This window comes from Platalea leucorodia (genome assembly GCF_965183815.1).
Source record: "Platalea leucorodia genome assembly, chromosome: 5".
NCBI lineage: Eukaryota > Metazoa > Chordata > Aves > Pelecaniformes > Threskiornithidae > Platalea > Platalea leucorodia.
Window position 1 is genome coordinate 67,831,006 of NC_138827.1, and position 25,736 is coordinate 67,856,741.

A 25,736-nucleotide genomic window follows, 5' to 3' on the forward strand; every position below is an offset into this window, starting at 1 on the left:
TGTTGATGTGCAATTATATTTTCCAGGTAGAGCAGAGGGAGAATTGAAAGTGAGGTGAGAAACTTTGATACATAGGCAACTTCTAGAAGATCATATACAGGTGTCAGCGGCTGACCCGTGTCTGAATACCAGCTGGGTAGACATCATATTCGCTGTACACGTGCTTGAAATGAGATTTGGCATTATCTTTAATAGCATTTAGTAATTTTTCAGGTGCATTTGTATACAGAGAGCCAGGATCATAACAGAAGTCTGCAAAATCCTGATTTATAGAATTGTGTGGTCCAGTGCATATTTCAGTAGACTCTCTATTTATTTCTGTTACTCTTGTATGTTGTATCATCGTATATTTGTTCATTACCTTTTTCAAGTGAGATAAGGATATAATGTACTAGAGGATTTTCTTCAGCGTCTTATTTTTTGCTAAATTACCAGAGTGCAAAATCATGTTAGCTTTACAACCCAGAAATGAAAGCTAGGCCTATAAGGCAAGAGGAATGCTTTTGTTGCTGTTCATGACCAGACACACATCTAGTCCCAAATTGCATTTTGACTTTCTGTAAGTGGCTGGTTTTGTTTCTGATTTAACTCAGCTGCCACTGGCTCAAAAGAGCTGGCGCTAGAGCAGAATGACAATATTTTCACTGCCTTTTGTTGGGAACTGGGGACCAGACTGAATATCAGACTTGCTCTTTGTCTGAAGAGGTCCGTCCCCAAATACAGCCAGCGTTGGGCAAGTCTCTGCTCAGACCTGCCATCTGTCCTTTAGATTTCAGCAAGCATAGGAAGCTGTACAGCTGCACTTTACTTATGTTTCTGTTTTTGTTGATGGATATCCTGCTATTTCATTCAGAATACATACACACATTTTATAATCTTTCCATAGGACTGCATACTGTCCTTTTGTATACGTGATAAATAGCCTTAGGGATCAACCGGAGTTTTGTCAAATTTTCTTCCTGCCATTTGGTGACTCTTCATTGTTTTCTAAGGCAGCCAATTTTCACATGGTTTACTGTGCACCAGTAAGCTTATGTAGGTACCACATCGGGACATTGAATTAGTAATTTGAGGACCACCCAGGAAATAACATTGATTAGTAATTTGACTTCGTGCTGTCAGTAGGGGGAACTATTGCACTATACTTTTTTCTTCAGCCTTTAAATAAATTTTGGTAACTATTTATTTTTCTTTTTAGATTAAGTACTCATTCTCTGAGCATCCTTATGTAACTGCTGTCCATAAAGATAAGAAGACAGCTAGTTCATACCATCCCAATAAAATGAGACAGTAACAGGTTTCCAGTCCCCTTTTTGCTTGCTGTTTCTGTGCTTAACCTAGAAAAGAAGCTATATGGTGGAGTGGTTGCTATTAAGACGCTTCCTGTTGTCTCATGCAAATATCTATTCAGGCTGGCTTCAAGTGGCCATAAGAAAAAAGTTCAGTTAGGTGTCATTCCCAAAACCTAGGGTACTCAGCGATCATTCTTCAGCTGAGGTCCAGAGACCGATTTCTGGGAAGACAGTTCCTATTCCCCTCTTCCCTCCTTCCTCCCCCAACTTTCTGGCAGGTACGGCAGTGAAGGCAGGTCAATTGCTGGGATGGAGAGCAGCTGTGGAACCAGCTGTTGGGGTGCAGGATGCTGGATACAAGCCATGGCTGTGGAGGCAGGAGAACAGGGGCGTGATCCTCACAGCAAGGGGTGCAGGAAAATGAGTGGAGTCGCTTGTGACGGTACAGTGAGTCGGGGGAACCCTGGGGCTTTACAGAAGCTCGCTGGAGACTGTGGAAGGGAAGTGGGCTTTATTTGGAGGAGGGGAATAAAGAGGCTTCTGTTCCTAGGGCGTTAGAGTTGGATGGTCAAAGGGATTGAGGTGTGGCTGAGCGTGAAAAGGCCTGAGATGTGTGTGGGAAGATAAGGCAGCCTGAGTGGGTGGGGGCCGTTTGAGGAGCACAGGTTGGGTGTTGAGCAGCAGAGCATGCTATCAGGGTGGTGAGGGCTAAGAGGTTCCCTTCTGAGGCTGAGGGATGGCTCAGCTCCATGCTTTTGGAAGAAGGGTCAGTGGGGTGTGTTAGCACACCATGAAGGATGGGATGATGCTTGGAGATGTGAGGGAAACTGCTGCAGAGCAGGACTGAGATGAGAAGAAAGAGATGGTCTAGGTCAGTTCAAGGAAGCTCTGGAGGAGAGCTGTATGGATAGGATCCTGGAGGAGATGGCGCGAGGCACGCAGTGATTGCTGCTGAGCTAACACATGAGGAGGGTGCGAAGGAGGCAGCTGCGTGGGCTGAAAGGAGAAGTTCAGGGGCAAGGAGCTGTGGCTCACGCTCAGTGGAGGAGTTCAGGGAGGCACACTGGCAAGGCAGGACAGGCTGAAACGATGCTTGCAAAGTGGGGGCAAGGAAGTAAAGAGCCTAGGGCAGCCCGTGGAGGGGAAGGAGTTTCTTCAGCTGCACTGAGCCACAGTAGTACAGTGAGTGTGCAGGTTGCAGCCCTGGGGAGTATGGATAGGCACAGGCCAGGAAAGGCTCAAGCCACTGCTGAGTTTGGCAGGTCAAGGTTAATCTTCACTGTGTAACATTTGATTCCACTTCACCGGCGTTTCAGCACCGGTCAAAGCAGGAGAATAAGGAGCGAATGTCTAAATTGTGTGGGCTATTTAAAGGGAAGAAAAAGTCTCAAGTGATGAAGAAGGAATTCAGAACGTGGTAATTTTCTCATCAAAAGTTCACAAAGTTGTTTCTAGGAATGCTGAGCCAATTTATTACTTCGATCTGTCTGACCAACCTGTAATCAAGATTATAATCTCTTATGTTTGGCCTCTAGTCATTATACTCCTTGACTAACCTTTAATTAGAGTATGTGTCATATAGCTTTTACATAAAGGAGATACATAGCTTGTACATGCTATACATGCATTATGTCTTGTATCTGAGCCGTTCATAGCTTTTCTTCTTACATTCAGAACGTGGACTTCTGGTCTCAGTGAGACTAGTAAACACTGTAATCATGAGAAACTGTCTTGCTGACACTATAGTTCCTCCTAGTCAGCACAGCATAAATGAGCAGTTGTGTGTGCAGGTCACATCCCTTACTGTCCTCTATTTGGAGAAAAAGACAGGAACAGCAATGTTGTCCTGAAGTTACATGTTGTAACAAGCTGTTTATGAATACTGGAAAGAACTCTTAGCTCTGTGTTCGTGTGTAGCTAAAAGAATGATTGTTATGCTTAGAAAAGATGGGTTTTTTTGGCTGTTTGGTTGTTGTTAGTTTCTGAAAAACTTACTGTTTTCCCCCTTCTAGTAATGAGTGAACCGTATGTGCAGATGTATAAATTTATATGAAGTAAAGATACATATCTCACCCAAATTCATGATGATATTGGCCAGGAAAAAGTAATTAACTTGCCATGTAGAGAATAACGAGAAATCAGGAATTATAGAAAATGAAGCTTGCTCCCACTGAGTTGGACTCAGGTCTCTGCTTTCGTGGCAGTATGGCCTTTCGATACTGCAGTCTCTAGCTTTGCTTTTTTGGCAGGTGCAGGTAGAGCGACCACTCAGCAATGCAGGAGCAGGTCAGAACGAGTGCCCTGCAGGCAGAGGACCTCCCTCCTGAGGATTTTTCCTGCACCTTGTGCCTGTGCCCAGACCTCTTCGGCCCTAATGGAGGGTCCATGCCCATCTCTACCGCTGAGGAGAGGATCTTCGATCTTCAGCAAGGTCGAAGTGGGAAGTTCTTCTGTCAAGCTGGGACATCAGGAATTCTCTTCTTTTATTGTTATCTTTGAACAACAGGTATATTGCTTTGATGCATGCCTTATTTATCGTTTTACCTCTTGGTGTCTTATTTGCAGTTTTGCACTGGGTTGTTTAATGTGTATCCTGGGAAAACTCGGAAGTATTGGCTCTCAAGAGGAAAGATTTGGATATTCTGGTGAGTTTTTTCTGGGAAGGAGATACTTCTCTAAGGAGAAAGAAGCCTGGGCGTATCTCTTGTAGAAGTTAAGGTCAATGCCACTTGGGGTCCTACAGTCACCATGCAAACTTATACAGTGACAAAATTAAGGTAGGAAGAAATTATCTGAAAAGCCTCAATTCCACCTAAATGCCAGTCTATTATTGTTTATGGAAAGGGCATGGGTGGAGAAATGGAGGAAGCATGGAAAGAAGTGAGGGCAAAGAAACTGGTTTAGAAGAGCAAGGAGAAGGAAAGGAACTCTGGGCGCCTTGTATTAATTACCTTGTAGCACAAATGAAACTTCCTCTTGATAATGAAAAATTGCATATGTGGAATATAATGGTAAATATGCTTTGCCTTGTATCCCTCCTCTGGTAACTATTTTTTCAGCAATTTTCATCGCTTGATATATATGATTGCTTTAACCCTTCCACTTCCTAAATGGTATCATGCAAAGTTAAGTTTCACTTTTCCTGAATTACTTTAGAGTCAGGTTTCCTTTTTTGTTTGTAGTTATGCAGATTGTTAGGAAAGCTAGTAGTGCTATTGTAATAGGCTTTTTCACTCAGAGTAGTCTGTCGGTGCTCAGGAAGCTTTTTTCTTATTTTATACAACAGCTTCCCTGACAATTGATAATGATCACTTTTTGTTTGCACAGAAGCTGAAGACTTTGTGATTAGTGGTTTCCAAAGTAGAGTGTGAGAAAGGAATACAAAGTCAGTGTGATCTGGGGAATGCTGTGGTTTCATATATATGTTCCTGCGAGGTACAGCTCGGAGGGCAAAATGGAGACCCTTGGTGATGCAGCTTGATTAGTATGTAAGTCAATGTTGGCTGGACAAGAGAAAAGAGAATTTTTTCATAGTAAGCTCACGTGGGATTTGTGCTGTCAATAGTTACTTAAGTTCTTACTGCCTTGCTTGCCTGGGATCAAGATGACTATGCATAATGGTAATTTCTGAGCATACTTAGGAATATTTTCATTTTGCAGTCTCTTAGGTCCTTAGAGGAGTCCTTGAGTTTTATTAAGCTTGCTAGTATATGCTAATTGCAAAAACCAGTTCGATGCTGAACAATGACTTCCAAATGAAAAGATCAATAATTTTAGAATTAGTAATGGATCGTGCTCTGAGAAGATAACTTGGTTAATTAATTTAATAAAGTCTTTTCACAAAGGGAGCAATTAAACCAAAGTCTGATTATCTCTGCTTGATAATACTTGAAATATTCCATATTAAAGTTACAGGTTTTAACTCTGATGGTACCAAAAGAACCTCTTGATTTATGTTACTCTCTGAAACTCCTTATCTTTTTATATTATTCGTATAACAAAGCACACATCTTCAGAAATAATGTCAGCTTTTTCCTTGGCTAGGCAGTAAGATATCAACAAATCTGAAGCAGTTGTGCAGTTGTACAGTTGACTGTAATTGTATTGTTGGATATCACAAGGAGGATGGCAATCCCATGCCCATTATAGACTCATTGTCTTCCTTCTAGGATGTATGAAAGTGGTATTTGCTTGGATCCTTCTATTCCTCTCCAGCCTCCTACAACAAATCCTAGTCAGATGGGATTTTATTTTTCCTCTGTAAACCTGCTTTTTCCTGGATCTCAGCCCCTCAGCATGCTGTAGGTAAGAGTCCTTGTGATGGGAAGTTTAGCTGCAAACTGGCGTGTCACTCAGTGCAATTCTCATGGCAGCGGGGAAGGAGGAGCAGTATGGATGAGTATAATGATCCTGTATTTATTTTGAAAATCATCGTTTCTGAATTTTCCAAGTGGCTTTTTATAGTATGTTTCAAAATTTTCAGTATGAATCAATTTTTAGTATGATCAGTTCATACCAGAAATTAAAACGAGCTTGTTTTCACTGGGAGACAATTGGAATGTCTGTGGGTGTCGGATGACATGAAGAACTAAGATGGCATGTGAAAATTTAGTATTGGAAGTTGTTCTAACGGTGTGAACAAAACTCGTGTTGTTTTCTTGTCTTCACAGGAGAAGAAAATGTTTTCTAGAGCTAGCTAACCTGAGATGAAATGCCAGTAGGGAAGAAAGCAGCTTGTGGCCGCAAAAGGACATAGGTAAAACCAAAGCTCAATTCTTTTGTCAGTCTGTGATCATTCAAGCTCACATCTTACACTGTCCCTGAAGCTGCTCTGGTCACGAGGCTTCTGTAGGGTGGGAATGGGTGTTCTCCTATTTCTCCTGGAGAAAGAGATTTGAGATTCAAGGAGAGAGCTTCTTGATTCACTGTAGCCTGGTCATTCAGGCAGTCCAGCATCAGAGTCCAAGGACTTTGTGCTTCATATGAAGAAGTTATGATGTCTGGCGTACATGCAGTGGGAATCAAAGCCCAGCCTTCTTCCCAGTAAGAGCCGAGGGCCTTTGTGGTTGGGCATAATGATGCTTTCACTCCTGGTCTGGATGAAGCGGCACAGCTTCAGCTGTGGGAGAAAGTACTCCTCATCCTCTCTCTGTAATACTGTGAAGCAACCTGCAGTTTCAGGATGGCAGGAGTCTGCTGGGAGAGGAAAAGAGAGAGTACGTCTGGGTTCCCTCAGTCTGGTAAGGAAATTACACCAGGTCTTTGAGTCCTGTGAATGCTTTAAATACTGACTGACTTGATTTATTTGCAAAACAGTGCATGGATTTGAAGGGGAGGGCGATGTTTGCAGCAGGAATTCCTCCCTGAGACTGGTGCATGTCGTGTGTTGTTTGAGCTTGTGCTCTGGGTTGGAGTGTGCTGAGGCTCTTGCCAAATTGTAGAGTCCTGAATCAGAATGGGGTTAGGGCTGAAGTGGGCAGCAAGCTGTTGAACAAACCTGGGTACGGGCAGCACAACTTCAATGGCATCACTCAGACTCCCATAAATTCTAGGTGTGTAAAAGACTGGGCAGCAATTCTGAGGATTGCGTTCCTAATTTCGGCTCCTAAATGCCACCCGGATTTCATTTTAAGTGCATTTAGGATCTTGTCTTTAATTAAAAATGAGGCTAAAGTTTGCTTTGATATGCTGCCTTGTGTTAGACAACAAACTGCTGCGTTGGTGCTGTTCTGTGCACGTGGCCAAGTTGGGTGGACGGGTCACAGTAAAGAACTACTTGGGTATTTCTGCATCTGTCCTTGTCAGGCCTTTGTGTGCTGGGGGACCATCCCAGCGAGCAGTCTTGTGTTAGACTCATGCTGGTTAACAGGAATTAAACGAGGGCTTTTTCTCTTCCGTCCTAAGTGCCTAGTAATGTAAATGTTGCCAAAATATGAAAATGGTAGGTACTATGAAGGTACTTTTTAAAAATATAAGCCATAAATCACTTTTTTCCTAATGTTCTTTGACTCATTTATTGTTTCTAATATTTAATGATATGTATTTCTCACATTTCTCAATACTTTGAACACAGAATAGAGAGTTCGTATCATTGATCCTAAAACCAACATGAGTGGAAATCTATGATCTTGATTTTCCTCTTCTTTCCTCTAGTTCAGGATCCCCAGCATCTGCCTGGTGAGAATCCGCAACGCTTAGGTTTTTCAGACAGGGAACCCTGATGGTGAAGCCATCTAGACCAGTGTTTTTCAAGTTTTTTTAATTCATACGGCCTTCTAAACTTACTGGAAAAAATCTGAGAATTGCCTAACTTCTTTGTGGGGAAAAAAAGAATCACAAATGCATTGTGGAGCGCTGCCACAGTAGTTACCATTTGCAATCAAAAAATGAGGCAAAGCTTTTGCATTATTATCATTTTTTCAGTGCTGATTTTGTTTAGTTCTTTCCACACCTAGGAATGTATGCATATCTCTCAAAAAAATCTTACTTTGTGTATAGTTGTTTTGCAAACTGCTGCATGAAGGTTTATGACCTACTTGTGACCCAGAGACTGAGAAGTGCTGCTCCATTAGCTATGGTGGTGCAGATAAGCCACACCACTAACATTATCTTTTGTCAAAAAAGAAACCACTGAGTTCTCTGAACTCCTGAGAACTGAGCAAGAGGTTCTCAGTTAAACTGATTTTAATATCTCTTGTGGTATTTTTTTTTTAACTTTATTTTACAAGCGATGTGTTGTTTTTTAAAGTGCTTTTACTGGGAAGGAAATAACATAACACTGTATTTGAACACACAGAGTGGCCACAGCACTGGGAGGTGCAGGGCACTGAGCGACGCCAAAGCGTGTGATATTTCTGAAGGTTGTAGTATTTTGTAGAATATGGCCCAGTTTGTAACTGCTTTCCTTGAAGCCCTAGAAAGAAAACGGACAGCTGAGGGTTTTTGCCCAACCTGCTTGTCATGCCTCCCTTTGCTGGGAGAGGCGGCTGTGCTTGATGACTGGGACAGGCGTGGGGGGCTGAGCCCCGGGGGCAGCTCGGAAGGGACCTGCACAAACACTTGAGGGAGGGAGGTACAGCTGGAGTCTGTATGCTGTATAGTTTGAAGACTACGTCTTGTAAAGTGCCATTCCCTTGTACACAAACTTCTTTTTTTATCTTGAGATTGTTGGAGCCAGGAGCGTAAGTGCACATCTGGAAGGAGAGGACTGCCCTGTCTGAGGAAGCAAGTGATCTCTGCCCCGTGGTGGCTCCTATCAGCTACAACTGCAAGCCATACATATGAAAATATAGAAATACATTTCTAAGTATTAAAAGAATATTTAGCAGTAGGAATTAGCTATATATGCAAACTTAAATGGCCACACTCAGCTGATGAGAAGAACGATCTTGATGTGGGGTGTTAAATTTTGCATACTTCTGCAGCTAGATGTAAATCTTCTGTCTTGAGCTCACTACCAGTGTTGTGTAAATCATACCATATGTTAGGCATCTTCAAAAGAGAACTGAGCAAACCACACAGTAATTAAAGTGGCTTTTTTGAAAAATCAGACGTTTTTTGCTTACTTGAAGATTTATTATTTTGCAGTTCTGCTGAGAACAAGTATCTTTACATTGCTTTGTGAACTGCATATTTTTTTCTCAAACAGAGGATCCTAATTCTGAATAAATGAGGGAATCTATGGTCTTTGTGCCATGTCCATTAGTATTAAGAGGGGAAACAACTATGACAGGAATTCCCAAATTCAGCAGATTATAGCTAGGGGACAGCAAAGCCTACCACTGTCTCAAAACTTTTCCTGTTTCATCAGTCTGAAGAGATACAAGTGTTGATAGGTTTAATGAGGTTCTCAAATGACAGGAGGTTGCGTGCTGATGTGGGAGTTGTGTGGTGACTCAGAGGTGGCCACATTTGAGTTGCAGGAATGCATTTCTTTTCAAGCAATGTGGTTATATTGCCTGAGTTCACCAAGGTAAAGACTGTGTTTTCCATGTGCCTTTCTTTACCAAAAGCTAATGTTGTGCTAGGTAGCAAGTAATTAGCAAGAAGGCGGCTATAAAGAGATATCCTGATGAAATCACCAAAATTAAAAGGACTGCATTGCCATTCAAAAAGATCCTGTTGAGAAAGACAGTATGTAACATTAGTCTCGACCTCATGTTACAGAAAGATAATACTGGTAGGATATAGAATCATAGAATGGTTTGGGATGGAAGAGACCTTAGAGATCATCTGGTTCCAACCCCCTGCCATGGGCAGGGACACCTTCCACTAGATCAGTTTGCTCAAAGCCCCATCCAGCCTGGCCTTGAACACTTCCAGGGAGGGGGCATCCACAGCTTCTCTGGGCAACCTGTTCCACTGCCTCACCACCCTCACAGTAAAGAATTTCTTCCTAGTATCTAATCTAAATCTACTCTCTTTCAGTTTAAAACTGTTACCCCTCATCCTATCCCTACACTGCCTGATAGAGAGTCCCTCCCCATCTTTCTTGTAGGCCCCGTCAGGTACTGGAAGGCTCTATAAGGTCTCCCTGCAGCCTTCTCTTTCTCAGGCTAAACAATCCCAACTCTCTCAGCCTGTCATCATAGGGGAGATGCTCCAGCCTGCTGATCATCTTCGTGGCCCTCCTCTGGACCTGCTCAACATAGCTTGTTTCCAAACCAGATCTTGCTCCCATAGCTACCTTTACTGGTCTGAACATTGGCTTGACTTCATAGTCTGCCAGCTGGGTGGGATATTGAGAACTTCTTGAAACTATGCCAAAGTAATGGGTGTTATGAGGTGTGTTTAATTCCAGTACATTGGAAAACAAGTCATGTCTCACACTGAGATTCAGACTATTCAAGGAGCTGTTATCCATTAAAACATGAGATCAGTATTTTCTTCCATGAGTTGTAAATATTCTTTCTGAATATGGAAAATAGGCTAAAGAAAGTGCTGGTTGGAAAAGGCACTTCAGGCAGTCCAGGAGCAAAGTTCAGATTCCAATTGTAGAAGCCCATTTCATCTTCCATCAACATTCAGGTTTGTGTATGTCGCGGTATCTGCCAGATCACAGCAGTAAGCATTTCTTCACTGTAATGAAATGTTTCGTTTGTTCTAGTATCTGCTTTACTTTTTTTGGTGTTGTCTTCAAAGAGTTTTTTCTAATTATGGTTCCTTTTTTGTGCTTTCTTTTTTAGTGTGTATATCTTAATCTCTAATAGATGTGCTTGTTTGACCTGGAGGAAAAAAGCATGATGATGACCACACAGATGCTTCAGAGGTGAGGCTGTGCATCATTTATGCAAAAGAGAAGTATCAGATTAATATGTAATGAGCTTTATTACAATGAACATTTCCTCTTGCAATCATTCCTTCCCATCCAGCCTATAGCCAGGCTTAGGACTGTTACCACTCTGTGTGTGTAGTGATGGTGTTTAGAGGCCCTGACTCAATTTTGCTAAACATTGTATGCATTTCTCACCCAAAGTGCTTATTATTTAAAGGTAAATGGGTGTGCAGTTGAATGAGCACTAGAAATGTAGAAGGGGGAATAAAAGGTGACAGCGGAGTCACGATCAGCATTCAATGCAGTAGTCACATTGCTCAGCTGCCTCTCTGACTCAAACTTTGAGGCAAAGCCCCTTAGGGTAACATCTTTGGCTTTCAGTGCCTCTGATTCCCCATCTGTAAAATGCAAATAGCTATATCCATCTGGCAAGCGTGTTGTCCTGCTTGTAAAGTTCTTCTTGTTTTTGCATGAGAATGCTATTGTGATGGCACAGGAATTATTTTTATTAATAGGGGCTTGTGGTATAATTAGAACTGCCTTATCTAACTTTTTTCAAGTAAATGGTGTTATTAAAATCATCATGATACAGATAAATAAGAATATTCAAGTGCAGAATAGGTCACTTTAAAGACCATCTCAGTCACTATCTGTCAACTTTTGTTCTTTCCTTCTTGATTTTTTTTGTTTGTTTCCCTGTTACTCTTTTTTTGGGGGGCTGTGCAACTAGGTATGAGGGTCCCCTGACACATGGATCCCAAACAGCCAGCGTTGCTGTTGAAATTCACATGTAGGGATGTGATATGTAACAAACCAAGGAAATACTGGTGAGATCACACCAAGAAGTGACTATTAGGTGTAATTTGGCAGGTTTAGTACTAGAAATGTTTACAGGCATCTTGTTAACTAGGGGAAGACTCTCCAGCTTATTTATTATTGTTTTAGTGTTCGCACTGTAGTTCCTACACTGTGATTCTGTCTCTCATGGATTCTAAGATTTCAAGCCTTAAAAAACTGAAACATACAAAAAATATGGACTTGAATCCTGCTAAGTTTAGCATTGAAACAAACTCTTTTCTTGTACATAACTTTCTTAATCTTTTTGTGAAATTTTAACAATTCAGTTTTTCCTGCTTCCTCCCCATTGACCTTGACTATATGGAAAGTATCTTTGGAACATATACTTAAAATAGGAGTTCAGAGTCATGAGCAGACACCCACATATGCTCATCACCTGGTATTAAGTACTTTCATGACAAAACAGGGTGTAGCATAAATCTGTTTGGATATATCATTTTAATTGAGCAAGAGTTGCTTGTAGAAACACTGGTCAAGTTGTGTTGTTTTTTTTAATAAGGGAAAAGATGATGCAAGTGCAAATTGTAATGCTGAAATACTGTAGGTGTAGTTTCAGTGGAAGAATAATAGAGTCAGGACTACTGTCTCTGATATCTCATCCTGGTATTTGTTTGAATGTGGTAAAATACCATTTCAGTGTACATGCTAAAACTTGCCACTATATTGTTTAAGTGTAACTACTATCATATGAATATTTGATTTAAAGGACATATTAAAAAAACCAAAGGCTTATTTTTCAGAGCTTCATCAAATTATGCTCACCTACAAATGGTGCCTGAGTTCCCTTCAAATTCTGTTGAAGTTAAATAAGAGAAAGCTTGTCAGGATTTTGAGGCTTGCTGCATATTTAGACAGTTCAGCTCCTAACTCTCTGGCTTTGAGACATCCTAAAGTCCATTACCTATCTTTGTGTTGTTCCTCAGCAAGAATTGGTCTAGCCTGATACACTGGCAAAGCAAAACTTTAATTGTCTTTCAGTACTGCACTTGAATGCACATGCCTTTTTATGAGAAGGTAGTCTTATTTGCATAAAATCACTTCTTATAAAGCTGTGCAGTGCAATGATGATAATGTCACAAATCTGCAAGTATGTCTAAATGAGAGTAGTAGCTAGCCCTCTACTATAGGCTTGTTTCCTGTATAATATTGAGCTTAGCAGTAGGGACTTCCAAATTGGGAAAACCAACATGTACAGTACTGTATTTATAAATCTAGGTGATGTCAAACTTTCTGTTGCAGAAGGGGAAGTGCTGGATTTACTAAACCGTGTTATTTCTGTGAAGCCTGCTAATTTCTTTTTCTTGTTTCTTTTCTTTCATCACAACGCTAAATGCCCAGAGCTATCTGTATAATGATTTCAGGCAGCAATCCATGTTGTTAGTTTATTTCCCCTGGGTATATTTGGTGTATTTTTCAAAGCCAATTTAAAAATTGCATGGATCCATTTGAAAGGAATATAGCCGTTTCCGTTCAATTTTGCCTTATGAGTGCCTCTAGCAGGCTGAATTACCAGAGGCACGCAATTTCTTGGAAACCTAGTGTGGAAGGGTAGAGCACAGCTCAACAGGAAAGGTGGTGTTAACACATCATGGCTCTGGTATGCGATGCTCTGGGTGAAGACTTGCAAGACTGGGAAAAGAAAATCGCATGTAAGTAATATCTGCTCTTAGTCACCAAGTCCATATAGGCAGATACCACTGCTTCCACTTAATGCATTTGCAGGTAGTTGAGCAAGGCAATGAACACAGATAGCTTTAGTCACATATGTTCAGTTGCACCTTGAACTTTGAAGAGCTGAACTCACTGAAAACTTAGTTGAGAAAGAACCCTCTGATTTTTCTTGCCATTCAGTAAAACTACCTGGAGATTAACAAGCTGGGTAAAAGCAAATTTACTGATTTTTTTATTTTCCAAACCAGAGCTGATTAAAATGTTCAGCTCAAATCTGCAAGGATCAAGGCTGCTCAAGATGCTGAGCTCTGCAAATGGCAACTAAATGGCAGCGGGAACTGGCGAGTGCCCTCCCGGACCTAGCCCTCCCTCTGCAGCATGACCACTCTTTCTGCTGAGCAGTCAGCCTGACTTCTAGCCACAAAGATCTTGTACATTGCGTCTGAACTGGTATGCTGTGCCCCGTGGCTTGTGTCATGGCAGCACAGCTCTTTGGTCACATCTCACCCAAAGGCCTGGAGAGCTCATTATATTTGCTCAATGCTGTGAGTACTTGTGTTCAGCCTTGCTGACTCTTACAGCTACTGAGCTCAGTGATGGCTGAGCTGCTTCCCTCCCACCCACCCTTCTTCCTTCCCCAGCTAAGCAGCTGCGAGCTTTGAATCCAAAAACGTGGCAACATTAGAGACGGTCCTGCCAGAGTTACTGTCCCTTGAAGCTGTGCCATCTGTAAGGACAAGTCCTGCGCTGCTCAGGACTTTTCAGAAGTCCTCTGAAAAGCTGGCCTCAGCTAACCCATTCCCAAACATTCCTCCCAGCATTAACCGCTTAACCGAAAGCGCCCCCCCCCCCCCCCCCAGATGCTGTTGTATGAGCTTCCATTTCAAATTGCTGTTCCCCAGTGCTTGGTGCTCATGTCTCACGTCGCACCTTGCTAGGGAACGTGTGCTGGTTTCTTTCTTGCCTCTCAGATCCACAGGTGCTTGTGCCTAAAGGCCACCATGGCGGTACCGTTCAGGTGCTCTCTTCTGCCTTAAATGTCACTACAGCTTGTGGATGATCTGCATTTCCGTATCTGGATTTCTAAAGGTTTTTGCGTGTCTGTTTTGACATGGCCTTGGTTTGGGTCTTACTCCATACTAAAACCAGAGGGACTTTTTGTCATCTTCTACCAGGGAAAAGCGATTGAATATCAGGCTTTCCATTTGTTAATAACTTTCCTTGTGATAGCTGTGGAAATGCTGTTATGACTGTGCAGAAAAAGTAGATAAATAGGTTTGCAGTCCGGAGACGTGTGCTCTGGTGTTCTGCTGTTATTTTTAGAAGGTTTGTTCTTATTTTAATTAAGCTCCTTGTTCAATTTTAGAAGAAAATATTTTACTGTGTTCTGTGATATCATTGTTAAAATAAGAAATTGCCTCACTCAATAAGCAAGAGGAAGAATTCAGGTGCTCAGTCCACCATGTGCATTGTAATATGCTAAATGCAAGAAATTGTCCTCTTTACTGGGTTTATGTTTCCTGCAGAGACTTAAAGTACAAAGCAACTCACCAGTTTATGAAATCAAGGGTAAAGCTGAAGTATCACTGGCCTTGCCTAAGGAAAGAGATAATAATGATGAGACTGTACTTTTAAAAAAAGGAGGTGATTAGTTCATCTCATAAAAGAATATAAACAAGCCTCCTGCTGGCCACATGTGAAGAACCCTATAGAAATATTGGATTTGTTCGTGTGTGGGTGTAGAAGGTGTTTCTGCTAAAATTGACCTCCAGCTTTCTGCTAAGTTCTCGCACAGCTCTGGAAAAAGCTGCACATACAGAGCAGAGCTAATGGATTTTACAATTAAACACTTTTGCTGACTTGCACGGCTCTAACTCTTGATCAAGACACATGACATCTCAGTTAATGCCATACAGCTTGCTGATTGACAGTTGGATAAACACAGACTTCATAAGGATTATTTCTTGGTTTTCATAGTGTCTTGTGTGTTTGACAGGCGTGCAATCTATGGACCTTAGGATGCTTTTGAAATTTGCCTCTTTAGTGGCCTGGCTTGATTTTGAGCTTCACAGAAAGAAGGTTTCCTTTGTGTTCAGGTGGTGTAAAGATTTCACTGTTTGGTCCACTTGCAGGCTCCTATGTTTAGTGAAAAATGCAAGTTCTTCAATTTTACGAGGATATCTATTTTTAAGCCATTTCACAGAATCAAGAAAAATTTTGAGGGAAATTTAGTTTAATTGCAGTGGCCGTGTTGAGGATGGACTGACTCATGAGTGATAAAATTCTGGATGTGTTTGATGAAGCGTAATTCAGATAGAGTTGTGATCCTGTTGGGACAGAGGTGATGTGATTTCTCCTAGTAAACGAGACATCTAAATGGAATCCCTTTTTAAGGAATACATAGCACCAGAGGATACTGCAGGTGTGAAGCGCACATTCTTGCAGCTCATGCCAAGTAATGCTTCTTAAATGATACACTGGGGCACTATTTTATGTAACTTGCCATCAGATGACATAAATTCTCTGACAACTCTTAACTACACTGAAGCAAGCATTCTTGGAATAGGTTGTAGTACTGGAGCCAAGCAGTTAATCAGGTGTAACATGAGGCTTTGACATGATTTACTGCCTGCTGGTAGCTTGTACTGGGACTGTATTGTCCTTCTGTATGTACTGTGTAATAGTTTTAAGCTGTCCTTGGACAGGGCCCTATTGTAAACAAGCTGTCTGGCTTAACTGGGATATCCTGTAAAAATATGTTAATAAAAACTGAAGTCATTGTAAAGGATCCTACTCCTACTATTTCTGCTTCCCAAACTATTCCCACCAGTGAAGTACAGCACGTGCTCTTAACTCTCGCTGGGCTGATGCTTTGCTGATGGCTGCTAGTGTTGTAATACTTGTTTCAAAACTGATCAGTTGTCGCGCGCCATCTCGGCTGGCTGCTGGTGTGCGTGAATTCTCTCCTGCCTTGGCTTACACAATGCAGAAATTACCACCAAAATAAAGCTTATTCTCAGGGGGTCACATAATTTTATTAGCACTTATTTTATTTCATGTCCCTTCGTGTCTCACCTTAGTCAGGTCTGTGGAGTGAGTCTATGGAGGTAGTACTTTATTTAAATTAAAGGAGTTCTTAAAATATGTTAATTTGTGCTTGGTATTAGAATATTTTGTCAGGTCCTTGTAGCGTGGAGCTAGTAGGTCAAGATACAACAGTAAAGCCTTACATGGGGTGTAATTTTCAGAAGGAGATTCTGAAAGACCTCATCAGGCATCATTCACTGAGGGCAACCTCTACTAGACTTTCTGGCTAGGGACAGATGCTGAAAATGTGGGTTCTTGCAAAATGAGGTGTCGTTCCTTTAAACGGAGAGGTGTGCTCCAGTGTGTTCAGACATGCAGAATTTCTTGAGGAAACAGATGCTGAAAAGTGCATGCTGAGAGTCATCTCACAGAAATCACAGCATTTTATAGGCAGGGCGAGACGTTTAGGAGACCCTCAGAGGAGACAGTGACCTGCATGAAGGGCCCTTGTTTTACTAACCTGCCTATGGTTGCTGGAGGAATGATGCCTCTGTTAGAGGGACTGGCCTCGGTCTGCAGAGTAGCAGTAAGCGGTAAGTGGAGAGTGATGCTTTGGAGAGGTTTCTGGTTCCTCCCTGTATTCTGCTGAGTACTCTGCAGAGTACAAATCCCCCAGAATATGGGCACCAGGATTTTAGCAGGACCTCAAAGGGACCCACTGGTGGCTCTAGAGAAATGCATTAATCCCAGCTTGAAATAGCCCCCACCCACCCCACTCATTTTTTGTTAAAGATAAACTTACGATACACTTCCTTTTGTAAATTAATGTGTAATTTTGAATGTAAAGCAGGCATCAGATCTTTTTAGTAAGGATTTGGATCATCCCCATACATGTAAACAACACTTGTGGGTTGTGTGGTGGTTTGAGGAGGGAAGGGTTGTGTGTGTGCAGCTGTTAAAGGCCATTAAAAAGTGACCTGAGCCCTCCTGAGAGCAAGCCTGGGATTAACTGTAAATTGATATCACAGATCTCCACAGTTTTCATCTCAAACACTAATTTCAGATTTCTACATGGCAGAGTTTTGCTAAATGTTCTTATTCCAGGTATTCTGGTTACACTAATATTTTGTGTACCTTTAAAAATAGACTGTACAGCAAGTCATTGGCTGTGGATGCAATTCAATAATTGAAGAGTTACTCTTTCAAGTCTGAATGAGAAGAATGAATCCCTCTCAATGTATTTCCAGCATAGCAGTCAATTTAAAACTTATCCTAAAAAACAAAAAAGAAAAAAAGAAAAATGTGACAGTTTTGATTTTATATTACAAAAGAACACCTGAAAAATTATTTTTCTTGCTTGGTTTTTAAATTTATAGATGTATGTTGTCTTTGTTCTGGAAAACATTTGTCCCTGAATGCTACAGGACTTGCTGTCATGATTGTGCTGCTTTAGAGGTCCAGTAGAGCTTGGAAAAACTTTTGGCAGTGTTGGAGAGAACAAGATGGTCAGTGCTAATTTAGATTTGAAAGAAGCTTGCAAGCAAACCTCCTGTGGTGCAAACGCTGCTTCCTTAGGTGCGATGTCTTTTTTTTTTTTTTTTTTTCTCTTTTTTTTCCTTTGATCTGATTAATGTAAAATTACTGTTGTGAACTTTAAAAGATGGACATACCGGTTGTTTTCTAGGCGTCAGTAACAAATGTGAAATTACTTGATCAAGACAGCGGGATTGGACATCTGAGGCAATGTGTTTGCCAGAGAAGCAAGAAGTGTTTTCTGGCGGAGTAGTTACCTGCAGGGAGATACTTCCCCATAAAACCCCGCAGCTAACTGAATCCAGTTATCGTACTTCAGGATCACAGTGGAGAGAGAGCAGAGGTATTTACCTCAGCTAACAGCTTGAGACAGAAATGGTGCTAGCGTGGGGCTGAGGGGCCATCAGCAGAGACCTAGCATGGGTGCTGGCCTCGAGTGTTGCTGCAAGGCGAAAGCCTGGCGTGACCCCTCTCTGCAAGGGTTTGACGAAATAGCAGCCGCCTGAGTTGTCTCGCTGTGGAATGGTTTGATGATGGTGGTGAAGGCAGAGTTGCAGAAAGGGCAGGGTGCCTAGCCAGGCTGGTTAACTCCTTGTAGGTGGCAGCGTGGCCCAGCCCCGGTGAGCCCAGAGCAGCTGCTCCAGCTACATCAGTTCAGCAGATTTCCTACACGCTCGTGTTGGTGGACAGCTGTTCCCTTAGTAGTTCCTGGGTAAGCCCACGAAGGACTTCATCAGGTAAGAGTGAATAATTTTGAGGTGGCAGAGAGCTAGAAGCAACTAAACATTTCAAACAGCCTGAAAATGTTGGCAGTTGGCTACCAGTTGGGGCTGGCTCTATAGCTTACCTGTATTTGCAGTTGCCGGATTGCTGCTACTTGAAAGGAGGCAGCCAAAAGGATGTAGGAGGTGGAAAACCATATCCTTAAGTTCACAGAAGTGTTTCATTTTTAAAAGGCTGCATTTTATTATTTCTCTTGATTCCTGTGAGTAGAACCAGTTCCAACAGCTCTGGAAGCAGCTATGCAGGACAGCAGTCGCCGCTTTTCAGTGGGAATACAGAGCTGGTGAGTTAGTGTGTCCCTTTGTTGTCTGCTTCTGTGATCTTTTTTTTTTTTTTTTCCTTTTTGCCTTGTTAACGGCTAGCTTAATGAAAACATAAGGAAAGGAACCTAATTTTTACAATATGACTGTCTTCAGAGCAACAACAAAAGCAATCACGTAACATTGCATGTAAATGAGCATCGATGACTGTTGGGGCTGAAATACAGACAAATTGCTCGTTTTTAATAAAAGAAACTGTTGCCCTCCCCTAACATACTTCTTTTTGGTTTTGTTCCTTAGCTCCTGTCTGCACCAGTTTGTATGGGGGTTGCACAACCTATTTTCAGGAAGGTAAAGCTGAATGCTTTCCCATTCATATAAAAAGGTGATGAACCATGGCCTTCAGAATATCATTTATTCACTCAGATGTGATAGTCATGATAGTCATGTCTTGCAAAACATTTTGCCCTAACTTGTCTCTAAATTTTTCATTGATGTAGTTCAAATTCATCATTTGTTTCCTTGCCTAAGCCAATGAGACTCAGGAGGGAGTTATGGCAGAAGGTTGAAGCCTATGTATAATTCGATATTTAAGCTGCATGCCTTTTGCATACAGTAAAAGCATCAGGGATTAATGAAAGCATTTTAATGGATTTCCATATTCATGAATCATAGCAGAAGCATGAGATCACTAGAGGTAGCCTGACTACCAGATTTTCAGACTGGGTAGTGGTACTCTATATTATCAAGTATAGTTTTTCTATGCATGTGAAAAATTACCAGGTGAATGAATGATGGTTTTATTTTCCCCATTGTATTTTTACACTGTATAAGATGCATGATAAGGCTAATCAAAATAATTTTGACAAATAGAGAACTGATATCTTAAATTTGATCACAAGACCAATCCTTTGCCTTCCAGACTAATGTGTCTTCTATCCTTTTTCTGAAAAACTGAAGCCACTCTAGAATGTCATTTTACAATGCATATAAGATACTTGCTGGATTCACGTTCATTCCCAACTAGTGATAAAATAAGTGATATTTTCCTATAAATGCATTCAACAAAAAGCATCACAGTAAAATAATCATCTGTTTATTCAAAGTTAAGGTAAGAAGACAAGTTAGATCTGCCTGTGACATGTAGGATACCTCTTAGCATGTGGAACAATTTCTCTGTGTAATGCTTAGAAACCAGACTGCTCAGTACACTGAAACGGTGATGTAAAAAAATGGCTGGAAGTGTACAGCAGAGGACGGTCTTGCACATGAGCAGTTTTTGATGCCTCTGAGTTCTGGGACTAGCAAAGCAGAGCTCAGTCTGCAGCCACTGGAAGTGTTTCAGTAAAGAAATTTAGAATATCCTAGATCTGAAATAAGTTAATACTTCTATTCATTCTTTTAACAACCTTAACATATTGACCTGATTTATGATCCCCCTCAGACCTCTCTAAGGAGAGGCTGTAGGAAGCTGCTTCTACCATTGATCTTAAGGAGTGCAGGAACCACGTTGTAGGCTGGATGAAGGTCATTTCTTTTATCCTGTATCTTGTATGCTGTAGCTGTATCTTATCCACATGGACTTGCGTAGAGTGATTGTAAAAATGCTGTGGTCTGAAATACCTTCATTCTGCCACCAAATTACCAATGCCTCAGCCTTGGAAGTCAGTGATTCTTGTAACTTCCCTGCCACAAGTCCACTATAGCATTTGGAGGACAACAGTATGCGCCAATTTGGAACACATGACTAGAAAGCTATTACTTAATATTGCTAACAAATACAGACTTCATAGATGAAATGTCACCATATGGATCATTGCTATCCATGAAGAAAATAGAGTCAGTGTGTACGGATTGTAGCTCACTTTTTTTTTTTTTTTTTCTTTAAATGCTAGGGAGCCTAACTTCTCCATTTCTAATGAGACCCCTTTACTTCATTCTGGCATTGTCAATGGACTTTAGTCAGGCTGAGTTTCATACTATTCCTTGAAGGTCCTCTATACTGCTGGAGGGAGTCATAAGGAGTATTTAATACAGATGGAAATCAGATACAGTGCTCTATCCAGGAGACAATAGCCCTGTTCATAGCTCTGTTTATAAAGTCATTAAAAATGAGAAGAGTGACTTCAAAATAGCAGAATGAACAGACACGTCCAAACTCCATTAGAAACTGAACAAGCTGGACAGAAACTCACGTTTTCTTATAAAGTGATAATTGTTTCCTATAGAGACCATATGGAGCTTGACAAGAATAGCTGAGATGACTCTAAGGGTTTTAGACATGAGCTTTCCTTAACCAATCATTAAATTGGTTAATGGCTTTTTTCCCTGCCACAATCAAGATAAAGCAGCTACAGTGAACCACATATAGTGGATAATGCTATAAACACTTTCCATGTAGATATAAGTTTGCCCATCTGAGCAATGACATCAAAATGTCTAACTGTTCTAGAGAAAATGGCAATACATGCATTTAGGCAGACCTTGGTTGACGGCTTACAATTCTTTGTAAAATCTTTGCGTGTTTGCAAAAGATGCATGGCTTGCAAAAATTAAGACCTATAGAATACAAGATTTAATACATAGCACTAGTCCAAATTGACTGTTTTAGGGCATGGGGGAGAATTCTCATCTAATTGCTACTATGCATATTTTTTTCAAGTTTCCTGATTTAGTTTCAAAGCATAGAAATACCATTTTCCTCCTCTCCTGATTGCTCAAGACATTTTGATTATTAAAATACATTTTGTATAATTTCTTCACTTAGCCTTGCAGTGCCCCCTTTGAGCATCTGTTTTAATTATACTGAAGCAAGCTATGATTTTGCTGGCTTAAAATTTCCAGGACTGGGTGCCAGCAGCAATGTGTTTGGCTACTGCCTTACTCTGGTCCTGCCAAAGCAGAAAATCCCCAGGCTATTCACTTCTGAATTTATTTTTTCTTTTTTTTTTTTTTTTTTTTTTTGGGGTGGGGGCGTGGGGGGGTGTCAAACCTTAAAACAAGAGATGCATGATCCAGTATTAGTTTTGATTGCCTTTCAGACTCGTTTATCAACACATGTCCCTTCCTCTCTGCAAAAATAGTACATAGGAGTTCCCTAATAATGGAAAAAAAAAAAAAAAATCTGCTTGCTTTAGCAATGAGAAGAGAAGGGATAGGAATAGGCCCAGCATGAAAATGTTATGGTGGTGAATATTAAGCCTTGCAGCTAGTGTTTACAGCTATAGAGAATGTTTTCTTGTAATCTTATTCTTGTCTTTATAGTTATTATACTGGGTAACTTACTCTGTTTGCTCAGGAGATGTCTTATGTTTGGCATCCTGTGGAGCTGGAATATGTAATACTTTCTTCTTTTTTAGGAAGACTACACTGAAGAAAGAGAATAAAACAATATCTAACACGTCCCTTGTGCAAATAAAATGAGTTACCATAGATAACTGTTATGTTTGAAATCAGCTATAGCTAATTGGTTCACAAGGAAGGGGAGGGGAAGCATATGCTGCTCAAGCTTTCTTAACACAGGTAAAGGACACAAGCAGATGTGTCTTTTTTAAAAAAAGGATTTCCTCTTTTAAAAAAACAAAACAAACTTATTTTTTGTTTACTTTTTAAGTGCCAACTGAAAAAATGTGACATCTAAGATCAGTGATTAGCCTTACTTTTTTTTTTTTAAGAGAAGACTATAGGTATGCATGGTCTCCCTGGTTAAAATTACAAACTGCTTAATATTAAATTAAATGAGTGATTGTGCCTCAAAACATCAACTGTAAGGGAATGCCTGTAGTGAAGACTGAAGCACAACTTCAGCTCATGCAAGCAGTACTTGTTACACTCCATTCTGCCATGGCTACACCCTTGGCCATGTCAAAGGTGGTTCAGAGGCAGTCTGGGGGCTCCCATCCATGGGTTCCGGCTGCTGTAGCTGGTAGGTATTCTCCTAAGTTTAAAAGGCCAGCTGGCATCTGGGGGCAGATTTTCTCTCTTTTCCTTTCTCTTATTCAGCTTACATTTCTGTGGATCCTTTAGGAAAATGTAAGTTGAGGGGTGCAGCTGTGTCGTAGTCTTCTGCTAATGAGGACAGGCAATCTGTGTGTCCTAAAGGGAAAATTTGCTTTTAAAGTGATAATTGGATGTTCTCGTGTTAGATATCAGTGTGGTGGTGAATTTAACCCTGTGTGAAGCAGTGGCACAATCCTACTTTGTGCTCGGGCTCCAAGAAGTTTGTCTTGCTATGTGCTTTTTCTTAAGCACAGACATAAAATTATTCTAAACAAAATTCCCCATTTTGAAATACCCATGTAAGATGGACAAGGGACGATTATGTTGACAATGACATTTCCATCACATCTTTATGTAAATAGCCTTGAATCTGAGCTTCATGATGTGTTGTATTTGGAGTGGTGGCAGATAAGAGCTCTGGAACAAAACCAGACTTTCCTGAGGAAGTGATAATGCAGCCGCAGGATCAAGCTAAAAAGTGAAATCCTTCACCACCTGATACCTGCAAAGCTCCAGTCTTAGATCATGATTTTCAGAAAGCAGTTTATTTGCTGAATATGAATGTCACTGTATTTCCTAAAAGTTTGGTTGCAGTCAGGGCTGAAAAAGAAAGAAGGATAAGAGGCTGCAGAAGTAGCTGCAACCCTTCTTCCACTCCAGTTGAAAAGGATGTACAGGACTAAATGAGTATCACTGGCAAGTAAGAGTGCACTTGCCCCTTGATTAGTTGAATCTTGCTTCCAGAGGATAAAGCTTTGTTTCTGCAGGTGGCTGAACCTATTAATTAGTATTTCATACCCTTTTCTATGCACACCTTTCTGTTGCAACTTTTTTCTTCAAAAACTTCCAATATAAAACTGCAGTATTACTGAAAAAGTCAGTAATACAGATGCTGAGTGAGCCAGAGCAATAAGAAAGGAGTCTACCCTGAGGGAATGAGTGGGAAGCCCCAGTGTAACGTACTGAATGTTTCAACAGTGATATGTCTGTGATTAATAAATTCATGAGAAGCTGTTGTGCAACAGTACACAGCACAGATCAGTGAGTAAGCATTTGAAAAGTCTTATTCTAGTAGATTAATAATTATGCAGGGCTATTCTAATTTCACAAGAGATATTTTAGTGTATGATCTGAACCACTACATATTAAAAGTGTAAGTTCAAAAGGCTTCATAAAGATCTAATATTAGTAGAAACAGTTTCATGATTAAAAAAATTGCACAAAAGCCTTTTTATTTTTAATTTAACACCTGTATGGTTTTTGCAACAGTATTGTAGATAACTGGCATAATCAAAAAACAATAAAAAACTGATCAAAGGATAAAATGAACCTATATAAATTCACCTCATAAATGAGGTGAAGAGACTAGTTTTCTGAAGGGTTTGTTTTTAAAACTGATGTGATATTTAGTTTCTGGCTTTCAGTATGGCTTTTAATTTGGAATCCTCTTCGCCTAACAAGCACAAGGAATAGCAAAACCATAGCTAACATTAGTACATCCCGTTGTGTTTGTATTGTTACCTTTGCAACAAAGATTCAGCATCTCTTTTTAGCTTTTAGATACAGAAGCATGAAGTAAAAGCCTTTCAGAGTGAGAATGTGCCTTTCTGTTTTCCCGTAAGGCTCCAGGACAGTTTCCTTTAGTCTCTGGGTTTACAAGGACAGCCCAAAACTCGGCATAGGTGGCTGAGGCAAAATTGCATCAAATGCTGAACGTTTTGCTATCTAAAGTCCAGACTTCAAGTCCAGCCACCACCACTCAGGATAAGCTCTTTCCTTTCGGCCTGACCAATGCTTAGCAAATAAAATCTGGCTGTTCAAAAGACTGAGGACATGATAAACTCAGATACTTGCCCATATCGCAGTCTGGATGTTTAAACAAGACCGAGTTGTTCATTAACATGGATAGCCTTTAAAAGAAATCCTTGCGTCTGAGCTTGCTTAAGGCTTCACGCCTCTGAAACTGCACTGTCAGGAGGTGAGCAACTGCAGACTAATCAGGGTTGATATCCTAGTTTCTGCTCTGAAAAAAAACGCAACCCAATGCATTTTCCTCACAAGCTTTGAAATCTCAAAGTTGACAACAACTGTTGGCAACAGTTGGTGAGTGTTTGTATGAAATGTGCAGTGGTCTCTGCAGTGCTCGTTCATTCCTCTGAGCCCTCCAGTATTCTGCTGGAATTTCTCACATGGAGAAAGTTATCTGTTCTTTAAACAAGAAAATGTAAATTAATGTCTTTGGTAGGAAACATGCTGAATAAGGATCTCCTACAGACCTAGTTCTGTATGTAGGCAGAGACAGTTTCTGGACTCAAGCCATTAATTTTTCTCCCTACAGTCAAAAACATTCATTATAGCCTACGTAGTTTTACTTGAAGTCTACCAGCTTTGTTTGTAATAAAGAATCCAGTCTTTTGGAGACTTTTCTATCTTTTCTGGTGTGCTGTCTTGATAAAGTTACCAGCCCTAATTCTTGCACCACAGCAAATGCGTTTTATCTGTCCTTTCATTGGATCACAGAAACTCCCTTGCCATGAGTGTTCTTTTCAAGGGCTTGAATAGCATACGTATCCTCAGCATCTGCTTCTGTCTTGCCTTTTTACATTGCTTGTTGTCTGGTGTTTCTACAGCCTGCTCAGTTCTGTGGCCTTGCCGACACGTCGTTGACTTTGACAGCACGCTTGGTATGATGCTAAACCATTACACAGAATGGTTTGCTGTAAAGTACGGTGCCGTAACCCTCATCATGCATCCTATAGTGAAAGTTTTTCTGGCATTGTCACTGCTGAGGTAACTGCTAAATAGAAGAGGCAGTACAGCGAGTAACTTTGACCAATCTGGACTCTTCTCATTCTTTTTATATAGGCATAAGAAGCAAATGAGATGGAGAAGAGGGGCAGACACCGCTTTACCTCATCTGTTTCCCGGTATTTATAAGATGTATGGCAGGAACAATCCTTGTGCTCTGCTAAGTATAACTCTCACTGGCTCCTGGGATGGGTGATATGCTGGAGGAAAGGTTCCTTTTTTATCTCTTTC